The sequence below is a fragment of the Varroa jacobsoni genome, unplaced genomic scaffold, assembly GCF_002532875.2.
Source record: "Varroa jacobsoni isolate VJ856 unplaced genomic scaffold, vjacob_1.0 scaffold_468, whole genome shotgun sequence".
In the NCBI taxonomy this organism is placed as follows: Eukaryota; Metazoa; Arthropoda; class Arachnida; order Mesostigmata; family Varroidae; genus Varroa; species Varroa jacobsoni.
Genome location: NW_019213370.1, coordinates 55,286 through 71,053, shown reverse-complemented (window position 1 = coordinate 71,053; position 15,768 = coordinate 55,286). Strand labels below are relative to the sequence as shown.

Sequence of the window (15,768 nt, the reverse complement as noted above, 5' to 3'; positions counted from 1 at the left end):
CTCAGTGATATATCTTTTTCCGCTCGGTCTTTCCCTTCTCCATTTTATTTTTTCCCGCTCCGAATCTTGACGTCCTCACGATGGGCTCGCGAAGGGTTGAACCGAGATCGGACGGAGGAGGTAGACCTTACTTTTGACTTAGCTCAGTGGATTCTAACATCTAACTCCAATTCAGTCGGAGGTCCGTTTAGCGACGATGTTTGTAGAACAAGTCGTACAAATACTGCCGGGTAGCGCTAGTCGGGTGACATACTTCGTTGCAGTCTTTAGTTCGACGGAGCTAGATAATCATGATGATAGCGATGGTGATAGTTTAAGCCGCAAATCAAGCGCTCGCAAACCAGCGACCAGAGTAGCCAGCGATAATTAAGAAAATGGAAAATGAGGGAAGTTTGCCTGCTCTAATAAGATGGACGAAGGGAAGGCTGAATCATCATGAGACTAAGCGGAGCTGGCTGACGGAGTCACAAAGATTGCATGTACTTGAAGCATAGGATGATGATACTTGGCAATGGATAAGGATGTAGAGCACTAGGAGATGAAAAGCAGGGTAGAAAATGCAGGCCGCCCCCTTCTAGTTCGCCCTGACCGGCCCTATGTCGTACATTACCCGCTGACTACGTTCCATCACAGGTAATATTGCTAACCTCGTACGTTATTACATAGCTGCAAAGCAATGCTCGGCCTGCCGTACCGATGTCGAACTGGCAAAGTCTGATTTGCTTGCTGGAGCCCTGGCTGTTCATAGGGCCAGAAAGAAGTCAAAGGAAGACTTGCCCACGGGACTATTCATGTCTCCGATGGCTCGAACATACTGGTGCTTTATCTTGGGCCGTCTTCATCTCATCGCATTCGTCGTAAGCTTAATCGAATCGCACAATCAGACAAAGCGAAAAGCTAAGAAGGGCTCTCTGTAGACGCGAGCAGCAGAAGACCTGCAGACAGACTGTCCTCAGCTGTGATGCATGACAAGCCGAACGAACACACGAAAGGTACGTGATTGTCTAGGTAGGATCGCCGCCACTGGTTGGATCTGGGCTGGACGCAGGCTGTCCCTCCCTGTCGTGTCTTCAGGACCAAGCTGACTCTCGCTAGATGGCGAGTTAGTTCCGCTAGTACGAAGACAAGGATGACAATGGCATTAGGTAGGTACGTCGAAAGTAGAGACAAGCTGCAAGTTAAAAAGCGGAGCCATAGGCTCAAAGAAAAAGAGAAAAAAGAGAAAAGTACTGAGGCCGCTAGGGAACGATGGCGTTGCAGCGAAAATGACTGAGGAAAATCTAGGTTATGCCCGACTGGATTCTGGCCTTTCCTTAGATACTCAATGATGACCGAGGCGTCGTATTTGGAGAAATACAGAGAAGATAGACTTGGAGCGGGCGTGGTTCTATTGAGGAGGACGCGGAAAGTGTGGACCACACGAGATCTCTAGTCAAACTGCTTTATGTTCGTTATCCTGCTCCATGCATGTGCAGCACGAGAACAGGTTCAACAACGGGATCCAGTGCGGAGATTACAACTGCCCGTAAAAGGATGGGCTGATTATGGACAAACTGACGATATCAGTTATTGAGTATGGTTGTGTAGGCGGACCTTACTTTGATCTTATTGAGAAATGGCATACCCACGCCCTCGCGAAGAATATAACCTTGAATGTACGACAGCTTTAGGAAAACGGCACTGAGGTACTGTTATTATCGAAAGATACGAAATTGAAAAGAAGAAAATGACAATTTATAGTAAATGAAAAACTGTGTGCGTGTAATAATAGTTAAAATATGTTTACTATTTATATACTTACCTGTTGCCGTTAGGTTATTGAATATTGACGAGAGAACATTGTGCTTCCACATTTTATCGTGTGACCAACATGAGTATTGCTTTTCGTCGGAGCATCTCCCAGGTATCTGGCTGACAACTATGTTATTTAAAAAAAATGTAAAAATTTTGGGGAATTATGACTCACTTCCAGAACATCAACTGAGATCAAAAAGGCTCGTTGTTCATGTGACCCTGCCCATTCATTTCATACAACTTTAGCCCCATTCGCCTGTACCCATTCGCAACGGGACTCAGCTATTTCTTACCACGTACGCTTCTTTCTGCGAACGACAACGTTCGTACATAGATACCAAGGAGCAAGAAAGAGTCAAAACTCATCTAACTAGAACGCGACCCCGTTCGCTCCTAAAGCACCCATGCGAATACTGCCTTGTATCGAAAAGGAGCACGGCTATAATCGGCTAGCTGTGTGAGTACAAGTTTCGTCCCAACCCGTCGAAACCCATTTCTTGAACGTAGGCGACCGCGCTAACGCTTGGTTGCTTGCTCTTGCTTTGAAATCGCCTTTTCCTTGTTGATTCTGTCGCGCTGGATATGTCATGATCGCGTGTGGCAAAAGAACGAGCTAGGTTGAAAGGAAGGGCTCTTTGCCGTCCTTTACCATTGCCCATCGCTGAGTCGAGCTATAACATTGGAGGCAAAGGCAAGACAAGGTTTGTTGCCGAAAGAGACATTAAGTCTAGATTTTGGCATGACGCGTTTGTGTAAATGCGTGCGATGCCTCGAAACACACGCAAGAAAAAGCAGTCACAAGAACTGCGGTAGTGTAGAACGCACGTATGTTAGCGTAGATTGGCTAAACCTTCCTCGCTGCTTTGAAAAAATTTCAGAGCTTGGAAACTTGTGTCGTAGAACTGAGGTTCGGGTATAAACAGATCCGTTTTAGTTGATCCGTACAAAAGGCGTCAACCTGCTCTTCGAATTCCTTACACATAGGTGCATAATTTGGAGTCCCTTCTCCTCCCACTTGGCGTTTTTTAGGACGTAGATGCTAACGGTCTTCGCAACGACCCCGAAACGATCGATAACAAATAACGAAAATGCACACAACCCAGAATACATCCCCATAAAAAAGTAGGGAATGATGAGGCAAGGCATTCAAAAAAGTATCGCTTTTACGGCGGTGACGATATTGACTATGGGAATCTGCCAAGGGAAGTTTTTTCTACGAAGAGGGTGCGCTGCCGGCGATGGGCGACGGCCGAAGTAGGCACTGATCTTCAAAAACTATTTGTCTTCGAAGTTGGCCAGGAAGCGGTGATTTTTGTACTCACCACGATTTTCCATCCCTCTTTAGTCAATCCTGAGCAAACTTGCACTAACTTGCGCCAACACGACCGATAGCAGCAGTCAGTAAGCTTCAGCTACTTTCATCTCGCTAGTTTTCCCTTGTTCTAAACTCCGTTTATTACAAACATTTTCCCGTCAACGCACCCCTTTCTTCAATTGGGTTTCATTGTGCGTCTGTTACAGCTGCTACTGGAACAGCTTTTGCTAGTGCTTGCTCAGTGTTGCTCGGAAGTCCCCGCATAAAAAGTCGAAGGGCCATTGGACGTTTACCGTCTAGCGGCTTAGCAACCGCCACAGTTTTTGCAGCTGCCGCTATGGCTCAACAAACGCTGCTTAAATCACCGTCTTTACGGCGACAATACCCGGTATCCGATAGCGCGTCTTGTGCTAGTACTTATCCAAGCTGACTTTAGGCGCTAACAACGGAAGCGGCCTGCTCGATCCCTCTACGTGCATGACGATATCTGCCATGGCCACCATCGTCTGCTGTTGGTGTTTCAGCGTCCCCACACACCATGATGGTCGTTTGACGTCTGATCCAACTGCGATTCAATGTCTTTCTCTCGCTTTTCTTTTGACTGTTTCTTCCGCTTCGCAGCTTTACCATAATGCTTTGCGCCCAATTCATTCCTTCCATTATTGCGATTCAAACCCCTTTTTAGAATCCCGCTATGATGTATAAAATATGCACCGCGTGTAGTATAAATAGCGGTAAGATACTTTCCGCTATACACAGACACAATGTGGTCGTCTAGAAGGAGAACGGAAGGTTTTCTGAGTCTTTTTGTATTCGAGGCTTGGCGATAAGCAATACTTCGTTTTGGTATAAATACATACAAATCTTTATACGTCATGCCGTAAAAAATGTAGCTACACTTTGATCGGTTTCTGACAATGATCTCTCGCTAGCAAAGACGTGTAACGAGGTATGTGTATGTGCACGTGCATATCATAAAAAGAAGTGGAACTCGAGCGTGCTAAACACGTCTTGAGACCACGTTTGATTATACTTGTCTTTCAGATCTGTGTGTTTAGTCTAGCACCAATTCCACGTGGAAACAAAAATTATAAACTACATAAGCAGTAACATATTTATTAACATGCATTAACAAGATGCCGGTACTATAGTATGATAAAATGCTTTTCTTTGTTTTCGTCTGCGTTACGTCCTAACTTGGAAACGTCTAACCGTCGCCAAAATTATTTTCTTAAAATGGCAATTTCAGCACTCGTTCTCTTTTTATGCACCGAAAAAGTGTCACGTAACCCGCTACTGCTTATGTTTCCTTTTATAATCTATGAACAGAAAATAATTTCAGCTTGTATAATGCTACTTTAGAGCCCTGGCCACACGTGATGTGGTACGACTGCGTTTCCGTTTTAAGCAAGGAGCGATGGCGCCAAGGAGGGGTAAATTCTCCCTTATTTCACTATGAACGGAATCAGCAGCGCACTGCAAGAGGCCCATTTTCTGCTTTAGAAAACTTGCTGATATGAGAACGTCGGATCGCGTAAGTTAGTTTTTACTTCCCTTTCGAGCTTTGCTGTCGAAATGCCGACCCACAAGTCAAAAGATTCACACCGTTTTTAAGTCTCGCTACTCACGGATGAGGTCTTTCAGAAAGAACGATGCTTCCGTCTCACTTTCACTGCAATCTCTGATCCAGCAGCTACTTTTAGACAGAATCGTCGCAAAGAAAGAGAATCACAGCTGTTTCAGATGGTCACCCGTGAAGAAGATTATTTTCTATTATAAGGTTTTACAAAGCACTAGAAGAGTTTAAATCATCTTTATGCCCGTCTCTTGAGTAACATTTTACAGCATAAACCGATTGTTACACGGTATTTGTCTATGTCTCTTGCATTTGTTTTCTATCATATACAGTTCCAGACTGATCGTCACATCGATTTAAAACTTCACCGCAAACATCGATCACTATTGATTATGTCAATTCGATCTATACGAACATGATTAAAGCTCGCGGATTGGGCTGATGAGATGGTTCTAGATTAGCACCCTTCAAGCGTTGTGATAGACTCCGTTATATCAATTAATACCTGTTTTGTAACTGGCCTAAAATAGGTTAGTTTAGGCGGCGACGTTGCGCAACATGGCGCTGTCCCAACAACAGCTGGAATAATCATGTAAATATTACATTCATGTTACATGTGATGCAAACATTTCAGACCCATGACGACCCATGAAGACGTGTGTTTATGACATAGACCCCAAGGCAGACAATGATCGAATAATCTGTGTGGTATAAATCTGGGAATATAATACGTACCTAAATATATGTATATCCTAAAATATGATTATTTTCGACATATTTTATAGTATTAGACCGAAAAGGTGGCCATATTTCTCTAACGTTACACGCAGATACATACACTTTCGGAGCCCAAATTTAATTCTGTTCGAATTTTTCGTGTGTAATTTGAAAAGAAAAAGATATGTTGGTGCAGTTGTTGGTGTATGGCTACAATTAATAGGTTAATATACTGAAAATGATTATTAAATGGTTTAGGCACCGAATCGCATGTGTAATCGGGCTCATTGACACCCATATCGAACAGGCATAGCCCTAAGGAATGATATTTTAAGGACATGCAAAAAGATTCATTTAAATATCTGTTTTTGTTTAGATAGAGTTCTAGAAACACGGCGTAAAAAATCTCAGTTGAGACGGGTTATATTTTATACGTATACGGCATGAGCACAATGTTCACTCTGCCGTCAGAAGCTTTTTGTTTTCGGATGATATCGTCTCCAGAAGCAGTCAGTCGTGATCTGGTTCCCGTTCAAAGCGTCAATAGCTTTCCTAGTCTTTTATCGCGTCTTTCGGCTTTTACGTGACCGGCCCTCATTTATAACTGATCCTACGAACATTGTGGCGGAGCAGCTACGATAGACTTATCGAAAAACTGTCATACATAACCTCAGTCGTACGTCGATGTTATCTTTAAAATAGGCCAATGGCCTAGAATAGGTTTATTGCAAGTTTCAGCAGCGTAGATTTATCACTTTGCCATTTATAGCAGACGATACGCCTTCTATTTTAACACCCTGCATTTTAGTTTTTCTTGCCCAGAAGGGAAAGTTAATGATGCCAGTCAAAGTGCAGCGTGTTAAATGAAAAAAGATAACTTAGGAATTTAAGAAAATAGTCTGTTCATATAATATTCATAACATCTATATGGAAATTTCCCGCTGTGCAAGTATTTATTCGATGAAACAGTGCAAAAAGGCTTTTGTAGAAGTATGAAAACGTCTAGTCGGTCAAAAGGGCACAAAATTGCTTAGTACAGGCGAGTTATCTCACCTGAACTGACTACGTAATTCGTAAACGAACGGATATTTTACCCTTTCTACAATCAAGCTATACCCTAGTTATATACATATATGCGCGGCTAGGTAAAGTGCGCGGATGTTAAATAATCTTATGGTGGCTGCCTGCGACGATGACTCCTTTTACCGCTCCCCCTACAACAACGCGTTATTCGGTCTACCGCGAGATACCACAGTGGGTATATTGTTTCACTTGAATGAGTGGCCAAGCCATGAATTGCCTGTTGCATGACCGCTGCTCGTTCACCGGTGTTGTGGGCGACGGCCATCACCCTGACCGTTATAGGACAGAGGGGACCAGAAGCCTCACAGTAGATACGGTAATCGTTCACTAACATCGCCATCATATAAACCCCTCACGCCACGTACTCGGTCAGTACTTTTCTTGCAGTGGGGCTCGCAGCAGTAGCGGCAATGTCGCATACCACCAGGGGAAATATCATTAAGTACTGTATAGGGTGGATCTTTCTCAGGCTTCTTTTAGCGGATAAATATATACATATATACATCTGGGGTCATATATATATAGATGGGGTCAACATGTCTCAACTACTCCAATATATCATCACTGCATCGGGTTGCTTAGGAGCACTACCAGTCAGCCTAGGCGTTATTCGCACAGGGCTCCTTCTAGCTGCAGGCAACCACGACTGGGATGACCTAAATTAGGGATGTGTATCATACACATCCCTAATTTAGGTCATACGCACATATAAACGATAGCAAGGCGACCCTTTCCCCATACTTGCTTATTCAGTATTTTATATAGGTACCAAAATGATCTGATAGGTAGTGATGTAGTGATGAAGCAGATAAACCTTATGTTATAAAAAGGTACAAAAAAATGAACGTAGTCTTTTTAAAAGGTATTGGAAACGAGCATTGGTAGCATCTGCAGATAGATTTAAAACTGATCTTGAGCGTTAATAAAACAGGGAGTAAGACATGTTTTCACATGGCAGGCTCTAGCATCGGAGTTGTTCAGGCTCCTGAGGGTTGGTCGAAAGAAGGCCGTCGTCTGAGGTCTGCAAATTCTAGGTTATGATGAAATACAAGTGTTTCGTTCAATCTATATGAGACATGGCTAAGACGCGAATCATTTGATGGCCCTGACACTTGCGCTGATTATGGCCTATAACAATGCTTTGTGATAAGTTACAATCATTCAATGATGAGCCGCAGACGGTGCGCAGTATCTAGTGGGCATATGGTTTGGGGTCAGCAGAGCTGCTGTAGGATAAAATCTGATGTTTATAGGTTTGACAACTACATCCTAGGAGCATCCTTAGTAAACTGGGTAGAACTCTGCACGATATGTCTAGTGACCTAATACTGTTAGATGACAGCCTGGGGCCAAAAGGCCTCTTGATTGGCGTAAACTACAGTACGCAGTTTGTTCAGCTGATGCAAACTCCATCTCACACGCTTCGTTTTTATACCGAAATTTCTAGTTATTTCTTAGTATCAAGCATTTGTAGTCGTCTCTGACCGACTTCATTTAGACATGTGTAAGTTTGATTTTCGGCAAAAATACGAATTCGAAACATTGTAATTTCCGTTTAAAATGTTTCCAGATTAATAACTGACGCTACAGAGCACGAACTCTCTTTGTTATTTTTTTTTCATTTTCTTCCCGTTCATTGACGGTGTTTATCATCTTTTGATATTGTACGTTTAAGGTAGTTGCACAATATTATACGCTAGGTAAATACGTTAGCATATTAATGCGCGTCGTCGTAATGCGTCTAGCTTCATCTAGAATACATGAAGGTTATTTCCAGCTGTTCGTGCTTCCAGAAATGCGTCCCCAGTTAGATCGTTGCATACAAACAGTTCTCATAAATGCTTTCATCCGAACGTTATATGACCTAGCCGGAGTTAGCTTGCATTTATGCCCAGGCCACGATAATTTTGCGGTCATATTGGAAACGCATCGGCCGACTTTCATAATGGCCCTTTTAGGACCCTACACTGGCAGATGGCCTGACAATGCTGGCCTGGGCTGCAGGCCAGCATTGTCAGGTGAAAAAAAGTTGGTCGCTGTCGGACTACTAACATTTTATGCCATTTGATTGACGGATTTGAGCAGTGATTATATGAATTACCTACCTGCCTTCTAGCTTGGTGTCAGTTTATTGGCACGATATAGAATTACGGTGCTTCGACTGGTACCCTCGATCGGTCCAACTCATAACATGCGCCCCGTAATCATCCGTTTTTATTGCTTCCTATTGAAATTACAATACGTCATAAAAGGAATACATTTTCTTACTTGAACGGCACATTTGTTAGATGCGCTTTTAAGCGGTAGTAGATTTATAATAGTGAAACCTGAAGAAATACCTAACTTATATCCAAACATGTACATAGAAAACCTACAACTGCATTTTATATTTTAAAAGAAAGTTTTTACAACCACGTATGTTAAATAACACGTAATATTATAGACACGATTCGGTCCTGGAACAATTTTGGTAAAAATTGACTCCATCAATGGAGCATATATATAGATACCAATATACTGGCGTCATCATTCATTCGTAAATGTATGCACGAGCTATACTTGTACGGTGCGCGTTATCTGAATGCTTTACGTTGTACTATCTATATATTGACCGGAGTTCCTAATACCCAGTAATAATAATAGTGTAGAATTGGTGCAAAATGTTTGACATATCAAACCCGACGAACACTAAGGCACAACTGTCATTTCAACACCTAGGTAATAATGACGGTCAAATCTACACGAGTAGCAAACCTTAGCCGAAAGCGTATCAAATCACTGAGTCCCACAAAGACGTAAATTCATTAAGGGTCAATATCAGTATCGCCACTTGGATCTAATCAACGCATGCACGATGACATGTGAAATTGCACGTTTACGTACTACTACGTCGTCATTAACTCTATTTCAGCAACGTATCGATAATGTAATTAAAGCAAATACACATTTTCAACAACTCGAGTAGACAGCACGCGTTCTGCGTTGAATCGTACAAGGGTTTCAGCGTAACTCAACGAATCTTCAATTTTTAGGAGTTCTCCCTAATAATACGCGTGTTGAGTGTTTCACGTTTTAGTCTGACATGCATTTCCTTAGACATCGGGGATCGTTTACAATGGTACTATTGGTACATCTCTGATGTTAACTAATGTCACCTGCCTAAAGATATGTAAAAAAAAAAAACAAACATTTATAGGGCAGCTACATAGAGAATTCATAATGGCGGCTCAATTTTAACAATTATTCGAATATATAAGAGTCTGCATCTGTTTTGAATTAGAGATTTAATGTGAACTCTGAGCATAAAAAGTAAAAAGATAAAAGAAAGTAAAGTGAGAAACTCTGAGCGTATTTGTTAATAGCTCAAATCGACCCGCACAAGCCTCCCTCTTTCCGGCCCAGCTGGCTCGTACAGATGAAACGTGGTACGGCACTATTATCTGGGTAATGAGTCCGAGGCGTGCTATTTGTTAAGAGCTAACAAATAGCACGTTTTGTCAGATTACCAGAAGCAGCTAAATGGCGCCATTATTTAAAATATATAGTAACAAAACATTCGTTGTGGAGTTAGTTATAATTAATAGAGAAACAAATAATCCTATTAGTTTTGTCAAGTGCAAAAATAAACGCACACAGCAGCCAGACTGTCATATTCATTTCATATCTTTGCTGATTATAGCAGGCCTAGCCCGTGCAACCTTCTGAGAGCCTAAGACTATAGAAAATAACGATTGAAAGAATAACCTTTTCTCTTCCAACACAGACTTTTCCTGAAAAGCTAAATATATATAGAGCTAATGCAACGTTTTTCTAATCATGCTTTCTGCATTCATTTTTGGAGGCGGCGATGTAGATGGATTTATTTTCGCCGCCCTCTTTCTACCTTCTACAATGATTTGTGCCGTTTGGTTGCTTTTCCTTGAATATATATGTATATATAATTTTAATTGGTTTGCACATCACGCATATACACGTATAAGGCACGTGAATATAAATATACTGAGCATATATCATGTTTAGTTCTGGTCAAAACAAAGTCTGAAAGACTATTTCCACGAGTCACAGATGTCGTCACGTATTTTTTGTTAAATATAAAGCGTATGCCTAGGGGCTATTTACGTCGATGAACCAATACGTTTTTTGTATTGAAAAAAGTCCATATTTCGAAGTGAAAGAAATACGAATTGTTCAGTGAAAAGCATCTTTGGGTAGTTTGTTTTCTTAATCGGTGTTCTGTTTGCATATACAGGTATTAAACCGGTTTGAATAATGAGGCTTATACTTGCTGAGGCTACAAGCATAGAATTCAGCCTGTCTATAATTGCAAACCGCGTTCTTCTTTAAATAAAATATTTAGCTCATTCTTAAGTAATGCTTTGATAAGTTACCATTGGTCTGCTCGAGCCCCGATTTTTACGGTTGGAAAAGTTCAGACGTTCGACGTAGGCTGTGCTTACCTTAAATACGTACACAAACAAACCACAGTTTGTCATTAGACATTCTTCATTTTTCCATAGCTATGATATATTGCACAAAAAGTCTGAAACTAAATTTGCTAGATTGTTTTACTGGTGAACTAGCAAACGGTAGGTATAATATTGATTGACTTCTGTTACGACAGGACCTGCTGAAAATAGGGAAACGGGTGCGGCCCGCTACGGTAACCCATTGATTGACGAGGCTTACATACTCACCCTGATGTGTATGATGGGAATCCGTCATCAGTGGGGTTTGCCGTTTGTTAACAGGTTTTTTCTTCCGTGTCTCTTTTTATCGATATCCTCTGGTTTACACATCGCTGTCAATCTTCCCTTAATCACTGTTAGATAGTTTGTTTTATTGATTTGTCTCTTTCTTTGGTATTACTAATACGTTACAAAATTTCATAGTCTTCCGTAACCTCTACTTTGCTGTTCTTCTAGTCGACGCCTGTTACTTGAACGAAGTTACACTGCTTGTTTTTCTACCTTCACACGGGCCTCATTGTAATTGTTTTTCGTCCTCGTGCCAGACTATATCGTTTGCTCATTGTTGGCACAGTGGCTATAATCGAGAAGCTTCAAGAACTTAGCAAATGATGATGAGCACCCCAAACTTTCTCACGTTATCTTCAGAACACTGTTACTGGCTATCGTTTCCAGCCTTTACTAAGCGCAGAAGCACTTCCGTGCTTCGAAAGCACGAAACAATGATTTTTTCCCAGTGGATCTAAGAGCCGCTTCTTTCGCCCAAAACCCTTTACATAATGATGTTGGCTGATTGCTCGATTAACATGTTGGGATTACGTCGTTTGAACAGTTAATTAGACAAATCTATGGTCCACTCGAACAGAATCGTAACTGTGCTGCGGTTAAGCGCACGCCGTGACCGCCAAGTCGGCGCCAGACGGCGAAGTGATAGCGGTCTGGGCTGATGTAAGTAACTTTAGCCGGCCGGAGATCCGTCAGGACACCAACGAAGGAGTGCGGCCCGTTCTCCTGAGTGTGGCTTCCCTTTCCCTCAAACATCTCTCCGCTGCCCTTGCCGGCCCTCGCCATCAGAACGCTGCATGAGTGTAACATAACATACCTAACGGAAGATAGAGACCGTCAGATTCAGAAATGCTTTGATCGGCCATAAGCGCTATTACACAAATTTCATATGCTTTAGGTACGCTTCCACGGATGCTAAATGCTGGCCTTTCCGTACAAAGCGAATTGACCTCGCACATTATTATTGTTACGCCGTACTCAAGCGCCAGGATCGTAAACACTTATTGCTGAAACAGACGTCTGCTGCGCTCCAACAATGACAAAAGATGCTGTGGCATATGCGTCCTGCAGTTACTTACGCATAAAGGGGACATTATTTAACAACGGAAATGCGCAGCATGAGTCACTATCTGCCGAGCAGGTACCGAATAGTTTATTTAGACAAATGATACGTGTGCAAGTACGTGGTTAGACACTACAGGTGCACAATTAACGTAGCTTTACACTCACACATAAAGCTAACCGTTCACAATTTTTTGTCGAAATATTTTCCTTTGTCGCCCATTGGTTCAATGGGTAGTTCAGTGGGTACTAGCTAATATCCTACATAACGATAGGGTCGACAAGGACACACGTCTTGATGCTGTAATATTTATGCCTGCGACAACTATGCCAATAGGAGAAAGTCTCTTTCTGGAGCTACGACAAGAAGAAAGAGTAAACGGTCGTATAGTTTACGAACACCTGGCAGTCAGTAAGACATGCCGCTTCTGTTCAGCGTTTGATCTTCTGACTGACGCACTACGCTCGTACACAAAAAAAACACACGAAATCGATGATATACGGCTGAATATATGCTGACGATCCTCGTGACGATTGCGCAGGACGAGCCGTCGGTCCGACCGGTGAAGCCGAATTAGTAAATAGAATTTTAATAAGCTTAGCTATCGCCGGTGCGATGTTTCTTTCCATAAATTAGGACGCGTTTATTTATCTCAGCTACATCGGCCGCTATTGTAGCATGTCAGTTATTATCACCTAAGCCATTATATATATCTTCAGTTAACAAGGAGATAACAAAAAATCATTTGTTGATAGTTGTGCGTTCCGGCTTTTGCCTTTTGGACGCACTTGTTTACCGGATCAGCTTAGCCAGTACTATTTCTTTTCATATAGTACCCATTCTGTACATTCTAAAAGCGATTTTGACCGGAGTAAAAATTGCTAAAAGCTATTTTTCCCAGTTATTTTTAGCAAGTTTGACAACAACTACTTTATGATTGAAATTGATCAGCCGATTGGTAGTATTCGAAGGTTTACGTATCGTTGATTCTTGAGCCCAGTAATGTAAGATATTTCTCATATACTGTCAGATATCATCGGGAGCGCTCTTCACGACGAACGGGATCTTCGCTAAATATCGAAAAGCGATCGATAAATCTCAACCGAACTTCTTTACTCGCCAAACGTCACATAGACTGAATCTGTTGATGAACATTTATACCTTAAGGTGACGCGGAAAAAATATCATTACAACCAGTATCTAACGACAGTACCAACGCCCTAACGCCGCCTTTTGATGCTCGGTCTCACATGAACAGCTTACTACCCTTCTTTACCACAGACATTTTTACGATTCTAACGAAAGGGGACTTCTATAGAAAATTGGACACATGTAGTTCCCCTTTTCGCGTCCAATAAATTCGCTACTGATAGAGATAAGTGCACCAATTTAAGACGATGGTGCTTCCACTGCTTTACAATACCTATAATCGGATACGCGTTTTCAACTGAATTCCAATTTGATAATTCGATAACCCATATAACGTTATCAGTACACATAATGCATATGTAATCTCCTACACGACTTACCGTAATAGAAAGGCTAAGTTTATATCTTAGCACATGTTTTGCAGAAGGGAACACTTAATTAATTTGTTTCTCGTTACGATCCGAGTCTTCAGCGTCATTTCTTCGCAGTGCGATCGGCTCCCGTAGACCAGGTATGGCGCAAGCTAAATTTATACGGACTTAATCATGTAAGATAAAAACGCGTGAGAAACATTCGTGTAATGTTACCTGTGTTGGGTTTTTTGCGTGTATTCTTTTTGCGTTTGCCAACAGTCCGATAATCCGAAATTTCGCTAGACGCAGCCAGCTATTGTCTATCGGCACACGCCTAAGTTCACGACGACACAAAACAGCTTAGATAAAGGTCCACTTGATATCAAAAACAGCCGCACATACGTAACTAACACAGTCACCCCTTGTCCTTTGCGTCGTAAACGTTATTGTACTGTATTTTGAACAGTGTGGTTCAAGCACGTCGGATACGGGAAGTGATCTACCGGCGGTATCCGTAGTCACTGACAGGCTCGTAAATGCCTCCTCTAGCAACAGCCATTAGCGTGCGTCAGGGTGAGAGAAAAGTTCCCGCTAACAATCACGTTAACAATGCATCAGTAATGCGTAGGATTGTGTATTCGCGCAATTTAACGGGCTTTCACTAGATACTATCGACCAACAAAAAATTGCGCCACCTTCCACAAAGTTTCTGCAAAATAGATAAACTGGTAGTCCCGGCGGCGTCTAAAATTAACCACCAGGTATAATTATCGTTCCATAAAAATTACTGAGAAATAACTTCTTGAAACAGATCGGCAGAGTGTATTTTGGCCATCGCCCTGTCCATTTTAACGTCGCTCTAATTGATCGGCCGATTTCTAACTGAACCTGCATTAGACACCGTCCTTACCGGCCAGCCAGAATGGTTCACACATTCCCGTAGCTGTTCAATTGCTTTGTAGAAAAGTTGTCGTTCAGTTATGGCAAAATTTTAGCCCTTAAAGCAAATAAACTCACCATTGTTTTTTCCATAAATGATTCCTTCGTTCTGATCGAAGCCTTTAATCGTGCGCGTACACAGGTCGCTATACGAAGTGTCAAATCTCTCGTACCGACTGCGATCCATCTAATTTATGGTATAATAACATGAGCGTAGCAATTTTTACAAATTAAATTATCCTGGACTGTAATGTTATGATCATTTACTCTAGATTTTATATAGCCGACTTAACTGAAAAAATCGTTGCCCGCAAACTAACGATTCCAACTGGGTTCATTGCAACCCCTATACGATATTAATTAACTAGGAAATCTATCCAGGAAATCTTAAATATTAGTAGCTAGTTATGATTAGTATTAGCTTTATACATATACCGTCCAGTTCGTTAACTGGCAACTTTCGAAGTTGACTGTGCGCCGGAAGTCTACAAAATCATTGTATTTTTTCATTAAATTAGGCTAAGGGCTGTGATAGCCCTCGTGGGGCAAGCCTGATTGTAAACAGTCTGTTCAAAAAGTAAACATGAAAACAACGTACTTAATGATTATGGTGGATTGATTAGGACCAATGATGTTGCACGTTGAAAATTACCAGAACAAGATGTCTGAAACCGATTTCTCATTTAGTTTCTCTAGCCCTTTCGAAATCGTTGTTTTTCTAACAAGAACGACATACTTGATTTAAATCCGCTGTGATATTATTCCTTTCACGGTTGCGTAGTAATCGTTCGGGACAAACGCTTTGAACTGATGCATCTGTCTAATATCAGTTGCGAAATGTTTTGCGCATTTTATTGCGTTCGATCATATCCAAACTTTCGATTACCCCTGCAGTTGATTGATAAATTGCAGATGAAGTTTAGAACATAAAAATAGCTTTTAAGCTATTGCACGTGGCTCGGAAAAACCCGGACACAGTCGTACACTATGGCAAGCAAGACACAACTGATAGAACAATCGTTACCCGT

The 15,768-nt window shown here is 41.7% G+C and overlaps 2 long non-coding RNA genes across 4 annotated transcripts in view; one reads left to right on the top strand and one right to left on the bottom strand.

Annotated features, from left to right (window-relative positions):
- The window catches only part of LOC111260719 (uncharacterized), a 20,454-nt gene extending 14,451 nt beyond the window's left edge, over positions 1 to 6,003 (top strand). The window contains exons 4-5 of the long non-coding RNA XR_002680504.2: positions 4,472 to 4,643; positions 5,320 to 6,003. This is a non-coding gene — a long non-coding RNA (uncharacterized LOC111260719). The remainder of the gene's footprint in view (positions 1 to 4,471; positions 4,644 to 5,319) is intronic.
- The window catches only part of LOC147753463 (uncharacterized), a 30,178-nt gene extending 18,015 nt beyond the window's left edge, over positions 1 to 12,163 (bottom strand). Inside the window, exons 1-2 of one of the 3 annotated variants that reach the window (XR_015311174.1) lie at positions 11,180 to 12,163; positions 8,144 to 8,709 (exon numbers count right to left, since the gene is read on the bottom strand). This is a non-coding gene — a long non-coding RNA (uncharacterized LOC147753463). Of the gene's footprint in view, positions 1 to 8,143; positions 8,710 to 10,865; positions 10,943 to 11,179 lie in introns of those variants that run through there. The other 2 variants (XR_015311173.1, XR_015311172.1) reach the window with 2 other exon arrangements.
- Between the last annotated feature and the right edge of the window lie 3,605 nt (positions 12,164 to 15,768).